The sequence below is a fragment of the Lactuca saligna genome, chromosome 2 (assembly GCF_052625555.1).
Source record: "Lactuca saligna cultivar CGN05327 chromosome 2, ASM5262555v1, whole genome shotgun sequence".
NCBI lineage: Eukaryota > Viridiplantae > Streptophyta > Magnoliopsida > Asterales > Asteraceae > Lactuca > Lactuca saligna.
This window is the reverse complement of record NC_136418.1, coordinates 158,860,741-158,868,868: the sequence shown is the minus strand read 5'-3', so window position 1 is coordinate 158,868,868 and position 8,128 is coordinate 158,860,741. Positions and strand designations below refer to the sequence as shown.

General features: G+C 35.8%; 1 long non-coding RNA gene across 15 annotated transcripts; it reads left to right on the top strand.

Annotated features, from left to right (window-relative positions):
• The first annotated feature begins 304 nt into the window (after positions 1-304).
• Positions 305-4,174, top strand: LOC145032379 (uncharacterized). Of its 15 annotated transcripts, none has more exons than XR_013677110.1 (7): positions 305-595; positions 779-1,259; positions 1,436-2,679; positions 2,778-3,057; positions 3,140-3,499; positions 3,612-3,684; positions 3,992-4,174. It is a non-coding gene; the product is annotated as an uncharacterized LOC145032379 (long non-coding RNA). The 15 variants fall into 15 exon arrangements; XR_013677108.1 differs by having other exon boundaries at positions 671-1,259; XR_013677119.1 differs by having other exon boundaries at positions 306-1,259; positions 2,778-2,939; positions 3,014-3,057.
• Positions 4,175-8,128: the final 3,954 nt, after the last annotated feature.

Sequence of the window (8,128 nt, the reverse complement as noted above, 5' to 3'; positions counted from 1 at the left end):
GATTTAAGTAATTTGTTCATAAATACACCAAGTGGGAGTATCATCTCCCATTCAAAAACTTAGATGCGATTTCGAATCTCTACTCCATAGTACAAAACAAACAAAGGATATAACTTAACTCAATCTCTCTTCAATCTAAATTAGCCCAATAGCCAATATGTTCAAATTAACCAACCCTCCATCAGAGAATGCTGAATTTAACCATAACATATTTTTTCCATTACTATCCATAACCAAGGTACCATTCAACGGATACTCAACAAAAGATACAAAAAACAAACATGAAATCGATAGTTTGTAACTCCAACAATTTATATATAGATTAATTTAAGTTCCCTTAGGAACAATAACTGACTAGCATGGGGTTGGTTTATTCCACCGCCTCAAATAAATCTTCTTCCTTCTTCTTCATCTCTTTATTCTACTGCTTCTTTCCTCCATATGCCTTACAATCATATTAACCCTTCTTCGATTTTAGGCACAACCATATCGGACGACACTGCTTCCACCACAGCCTCCGTCGGTCGGTCTGCTTCTACTTTCCGGTTTTAGCCGCGTTCCCTTCTCCGATCGTTAACGTTTTATTGTCCTTCAGGTTAGTTCAATCTCTCTATCTCTTTCTCGATGCTTCTATCTATCTACCTTTCCCCATATCTTACTACTTCTTCAGCCTCACCATCTACTGATCGTATCTACTTATTGAACACTGTCGGCCTATTATCGCCACCAACATCACCGACCATCACTCGCACCATCGATCCTACCACTACCGACATAGATGCGGTTGGATGAAGTGGTCAATTGTGACTATCAACCGAATCATGAAGAAAGCATTACCTGCTAATGCTAAAATGGATAAGGATGCAAAATATATTATTAAGGAGGATGTTTGAGTTTATCGGATTTAACACTAGCGAGTACATTTATACACATCTAAAAATTTCTATTGAATTTGATTTCTGGATAGTTGAAATCGATGAGCAATAAGTGTCAAAAGCAGAAGAGGAAAACCATTAATGGTAATGATCTTCTTTTTTGGCTAATGGTTACTCTCGGGTTAGAAGATTATATTGACCCATTTAAATTATACCTGATTAGATACAAAGAGGTATTTTTAGCTTCTGTGTACCATTTTTTTGTGGATTCAATTTGCTTAGTCACTAATGAGTTTGTTTTTATGTTTCTTTATGTTCATCAATCGATTGTTGTGGGAAAGGATAGTTAAATCTACTAATTGACTAAAACGGCCACACATGCACGTAAGTTATCCTTCACTATCTTGGTTAAATACTTATTTAAGAATTTTACTAACTTTTTGTTAAGTCCTTCTAATATAGTTGGATCTATCAACTGTGCTTTTACAACTAGCATGTCTTTCTCTTCTTTTAAATCAATTTTAATTATTTTGTTCATTAACGGAACTATTTATGTTCAGGTGGAGGGAAGTTGTACATTTGGGATAAGATAAAAAACACCGGTGATGATTGGATGCACCCTAAACCTCTCATGGATCTCAGGTTTTTCTTCTTCCCATGAAAATTTGACCAGTAAGCACGTAAGTATTTATATTTATAGTAAGATTTGGGGCTTATTTTTGTTGTTTTTGTTTGTGTGTTTTTTCTTCTACTGGTTGGAACATAGATCACATAGATCCAGGCAGTATGCATCATTTTGTTGGTACTGATAATACATGCATAGGTTGGGGTCATGCTCACTCAGGTGAAAAGGTCTGTGTTAAATTTTATTTAATAGGATTGACCGGTGAGTACCCTTTTGGATATGAACTCAATACTTTACACCCTACTGAGTTTTGTAAATGTTTATTTTAATTCTATATATTAAATGTAAGGTGCTAATTGAAATGCCTAAATAGGTTTAACCAATTTTCTATAATCTATGAGTTTGTTTATTTACTTTGTACGATATGCTTAGATAAGGTTAATCTTTCTATATAGAATAGGATATTGTTTGAATAACATCTTCACTATGTGCTATGAAATTGGGTCTTGTCTTTGATTTGTCTTAATATTACTTCAGCCTTTCCACAAACTATTTTACTGTAAGGTAAGTAAGGACTTCTTCCAAAAACGGATTCTTCTTAATCTTAATTAAGTTAATTTGTTGCTGCTGATTTCAATAGTCAAGTCAAGCTTTCCAGTAGGCTAGATAGATGCCGATCCTACCTCTATCAACTACCTCTTTATTTTATATTTTGATCACTCTTTTTTCCATCAACAATTGCCACGTGAAATCTCTAAGTCAAGAAGTCAAGCCAGCAAGAAAGTCCGAAAGTGAGAAGGTACGGTTTCATCATCCTAAGCTACCTCACCTCACTAAGTCCAGTCTATGTGCCCTTAGCCCAAGGATAGAGACAGGGCTAACTCTTTGGTCATACTAGATGAAGAGGCTTACCGAACTACCTTTTCTGTAACTCAGAGAGAGAAGGCGGGCTAGGTAATTGTTCGAATGTGCTTCATTATAACGTAGCTAATCGTCCTTGCTTTTAGAGAATTGTTGGCTCTGCCTCGGCCTTTCTACCTATAATCTAAGGAACCTATTATAAGGTAGCAAGAGAGCTATAAGAAGTGGGGGCGACCTCCCTTCATGGGTATCTACTCGAGAGGTGGCTGCAGCCACATACATTCTTTATTGCAACAATACATTACAAAATCTACAATAGTGAGTTTTCTCTATAATTTTTTTAACCAAATGTTTTAAATTTAGTCAACTAATTTAACCAACTACAAACATTCATATATTACTATGTCATCTAACAGGATGATGTTAAAACTGCTCTTTTACTTGGGGCAATTGATCGTTAGATTAGAAGAATTGCAATCTGTTCCAAAAGAGAGACATACAAAACAGTTATGGCACATGGATTACATGCGATTTGGCTACCAATCGATGTGGTTGTTGGTTCGACTTCAAATGAAGAAGTATGATGTTTGTTCTTTTTCCAAGTAGCCATACATATAGTTTCCAAATAGTTACAACACTAGAAATATTTCAGAACTTGAAGCATTTGTAGTAGCGAATCAGGAGAAGTTTGAGAATGTGAGTTTCATAATTCATAGTCTCCTTTTGCATGTTAAGTTGAAAACATAGAACAAATATAACAATTTAGTTTCTTTTACAGGGAAACAATCTTGAATTGTAAAGAAAGTTGTGACATCTATGTACAAAAGGCATATTTAAAGGTTGAATACGACATATTTGACTTTATCCCTTCAAGACATCGCCACCACTGCACAGAGAAGTACTGCCAAGGAGGCTGAAATGCATGTACTTCAAATGGTGTTTAGAATATAAGCATCTACTTTCTCTTTTTGATTGTTTTTTTATACTTGTGTTTTGATTTTGTATGTTTTTAAAAGATTGAGGCTGTTGAGATCTATGCAACTATCAACCAGAAGGATGGCATGTTTAGATTCCTTGAGGATCCCGAGGAATACAAAACATGTGAGATGATTGACCATATTGATTCATCCATCTCAAGGTATAATTTTGAAACTGAAAAGATTCATCATCCTGTCATATAATACAGAAGAAGTTAAGAAATACGTTATAGTAAAAATATATGGATGTTTGTTTTTGTTAATGAACTCTAGAATCATGAAACTGTCAAAGATGCTGACCACAATGGATGAGTATATGGCATGTGATCCCCTTTATTTGTATAAGGTATAGCTTTTAGTAACAATTGATTTATCCTAATCACAGGGTGTATTCTGACAATTATTATACAAATTTTTAATATTCATTCGATAAAAACGGAAGCATTAACCACATACAAGTGTTATATTTAACTGTTTCATACCTTATCTATGTCAATGTTAGGCTTTGGACTACTACAGCTTTTTCTAGATTGCGTAAAAAAAATTCATAGCAATGAAAAGGATAATAAATGAAGGGTATTTGTCAATTTGTATTGAATTCTAAAAGTTGATTATATTATTTTATTTTTTTGTTGTTTTTGCGGTTATCACAGATTTAAACATGGAGAAAAAAGACTCTGAAGATGAAGGACTTCCACAGTCATTTCATCAATTTCGTCAGTTGGTGGAATTTGGCATATCTAAACTAAAACAGGGCAATGTACTATCATGTTAATGTTTGGTTTTCTGTAATCTTGATATTTTTTTTAAAGCGAAAATGTCTTTTATTTTTATCATTTTAAGCATCAAAATACCAATGTACATTCATTTTTTACTGTGTTTTTAATTGACGAATTGCAGAGAATAACAACATAATGTACTATAGTTTCACGTAAATGCAACGCCTTCCAATCCCTGCAAAGCATAGGGAACACCTCTAGTTTGGATTAACAACCAAAACATCTTCAACAGATTTAATTTATTATATAAATGAGGGTAAATAGTATAACTTAATGACAATTATGAAGATATGTTTTCTTACTTTTATTTATTAATTATAGTTTTGATATATATAAAGACAAACTGTAAAAATGGTACTTGTGGTGTGTTTTTTTCTCCAGAGTTTTGGTCCAAACATCGACTTTTTTGGATTGGTGATCATTTTGAGCTAGTTTCGTTGCATATTTTGTCCCTTCAAATATTGAAATGAAAGTAATACCCTTGGGGTATTTATTTTCCATTTTCTTTCATTTTTTTAAATCTAATGCTTTTTATTTATTTTAATAATTAAAAAATAAGAATGGCCCCACCTTCTCTCTCTCTCTCTCACACACACACACACATAAATTCCACCCACACCCACCAAACACTATCACCACTCCAACCACCATGAACCATCCTTGAACCTCTATATAACCCTTCTCCAACACCATCAACCACTTATATCCTCCCGACCCACCTCCCATTCTTTTTTCTCCCCCGTCCATTACCGTCGACACCATTGTTTCAACAAGAACACCAACACCATTATTGTACCAAGGAAATCAGAAGACACGAAGATGAAGATGAGAACCTCAATCTTTGCCAAGGAAGAAGTGGATGCAATTCTAATACACAAAAAATCATTCACAAAATCATAACCAATATTTCTCAGAAGCCAAATACCCACCATGAAATTAAAACCCAAAAACTAAGAGAAATGGAAATGGTGGTCGGATAAACAGTTATCGATCTATAAAGCTAGTTTAGTAAGGTGCAGAATGTAACACCCTATTTCTACTATGTATTTATTCTATTTTTATATCAATTGTATTAAAGGGTTTGCACCATATTTAAACAACATTATGAGCTTCAGGTCCAGCCTCCATCACCTCCAGAGCATTACTTTCGAAACCCTAATTCAATTTTGGCAAACTTGAGCTTTCTTAGTGACTTGGAGGGTTTTTGGTGCATTGTGTATCTAGTAGAAGAGTTGGAAGGAAGAAGGATCAAGGGAGAAGGACTAGATCCAGAAGCAACATTAGTTTCTCTTCACTTTCAGGTAATCAAGCTCAAAACTTGACTTGTGGTTTTATAGATTTTCTCCTTTGCCCCTTTATGGAGTTTTGGGGGTCAATAAGCTTGATCCTTAACACTTGGACGTCCCAAGTCGATTCACCTTCAGATCTAGACTCTAGAACCGAGTTCATGGCATAAATATGCAAGCCTTGTGGCCATATTAACCCATGCATCCCTTTAGACCTCATTTTGGGTCCTTAAAGCTTATACTTCCATGTATGCACGTAAAGTTCATAACTTTACGTGCTAGATCGATCTTAGAAGCCCAAATCTACATTTTGAATAAGAGTTGTACGCGAGAAATCGAGTTATAGACTTGGACAATAGGCGACTCGACGAGTTGTTCTTGGAACTCGATGAGTCTGGGGTTCAACCCCCAATATGTTGTGGTTCAAAGGAACCCAGCTAAGTGATAGAAAGGATTTAGACATGTCCAGAGGAATGATTCGATATTTTAAGACATAGCCATGACCTGGAAACCATGGGACTCGACGAGTGCTAGAACACACTCGGCGAGTCCAAGGAAATCTCCTTACCCACAAGGACAGACTCAACGAGTTGTTCATACAACTCAGGAATTCAGATGAAAGGTTGACTAGATGTCAATATAGAAGGGGAACTCGTCGAGTCTTTGCTAAACTCGACGAGTAGAGTCAAATAGAAGGAAAAAATAAAGGATATGGACTCGACGAGTTGGCGGCCCAACTCGGCGAGTCAGGTCAACTGGAAGTTGACTTTGATCAGGCGTAAAATGGTCATTTCACCCTAAGATTAGTTATCAGTGTTTGATTAAGTGTCTTTATGGGAATTGTAGCCGTGGAGTTACCGGAGCCGCAGTCAGACAGTTCCCGATCAGCATTTCAGCAGTCATCCTTACGATGTAAGTTTCCTTCCAGTAGGAACGGGTCTACGACCACAATGTCGACCTGTTTAGATAGTATCAGTTCAGTATGCTTGATGTCTTCGTGATTCAGGCATGTCTATGTGTTATGAGTTCCAGATTGTGGTCCGATGCAGTATCCAGTATATGTGTTTATAGTATATGTTATGATTATGTTATGCTATGTTCAGTCAGTTTCGGACTTCGGTCCGATGCAGTGGGCAATGCCCTAGTTAGTTCCGGACATCAGTCTGATGCACTGGGCAAGACCCTAGTTAGTTCCGAACTTCGGTCCGATGTAGTGGGCAAGGCCATAGTTAGTTTCGGACCTCAGCCTGATGCAGTGGGCAAGGCCCAGTATGTTCTTTATTTGATATTGTATGGTATGTGGTAGTTTAGGGTAGCTCACTAAGGTGTTGTTTGTTTTTTGAAAAAAACCTCTTCAAACCTCTTACTGCTGCGCGACGCAACACATGCGCAAAACTTTTCATATCGCAACTGTTTGTTTTTTAGAAGTCTTCTGAGTCAAAAACCTCCGCGCAGGCTCTGTTTGGCGCATCACTTGTACTGCCTCTTCTAACCTCTTCCAACATCTTCTTCTTCTTTTTTTATTGCTGAAATTTTGATTATATATTATTAAAATTTTATTTCACATTTTTTTTCGTTTTTATTTTCGTTTATTCTTATTGAATTTATTTTTCATTTTTTTATATTCAATAATGATAATTTCTTGATGAAATATCATTATTTTTTACTAAAATATCTTTATTTTTTTTTATTGAAATATCATTCTTTTTTACTGAAATATCATTAATTTTTACCGAAATGTTATACATTATTAAATTTTACGTATTAAAAAGTTATTTTTGGTTTATAAAATTAGTTTATTTTAATTTTTTAATATCTGCAGCAGTATGCATATGTTAAAAAAACAAACACGCTTCTTATTATAGTCTGCAGCCGTTTGGTCCACCTCTTCTACTGCAGAGGGTTGCAGAGGTGGTCCACAGACTTCATGAATTTTTGCTTTAGAAAATCAAACAGCACCTAAGCTTCATGCTTACAGTTTTCAGTTTTGGTTTCAAGTACTTCAGCTAGTAAGCGGGAGGGCTTGGGATGATGGCATGGCACACACACCACTGTTTTAGCATGGGAGTTAGACTCTGATATTTTGACACGATCATGACATCAAATCTGATTTGATATATTTATTATGACATTTTGAGATACATAACTTATGGTTTTGTTACATGATATATGGATATTATAGTTTTAGTTATGTTTCCAAATGAAATTTTTGGCTTGTGTTTTTGGGACGTTTCACAGAAGATGTAGGTTTCACCGAAGGGGTCGTCGGTTGCTGATCGTGAGTACGTTAACACTACAAACACAATAAGATAGTGATTCCAATCAAAGAATATGATGGTGGTGGTGGTTGCGATTTAGGTGAAAGAAAACATCGATTTGGAATCATGGATGGAAAATAGGTTTCAACAGAAGCGGGATCTAGGCTTGAACTTGAACACATTCTTGATCTCTTTCCTATCTCTTTGTCTCTTGTCAATCTATTTTTGATGGTTTCAGACGTGATGTGCAGGTAATGGTGGAAGAAACTAGTTTCGGTGGTAGTGGTGGTGGTGGCTTCAGGACGATAATGGTCAGCTTCAAGATATCGTGGTAATAATCATGGGTAAAGGCAGTGGTGATGTGTAGGTGTTGGAGGAAGAGTGGTAGTTTTAGGGTTGATTCTTTTTTTCGATTTCATCGTCAGAATCAAATGGATTAGAGGTGGGTTGGTTTGGGAATCGAGGTT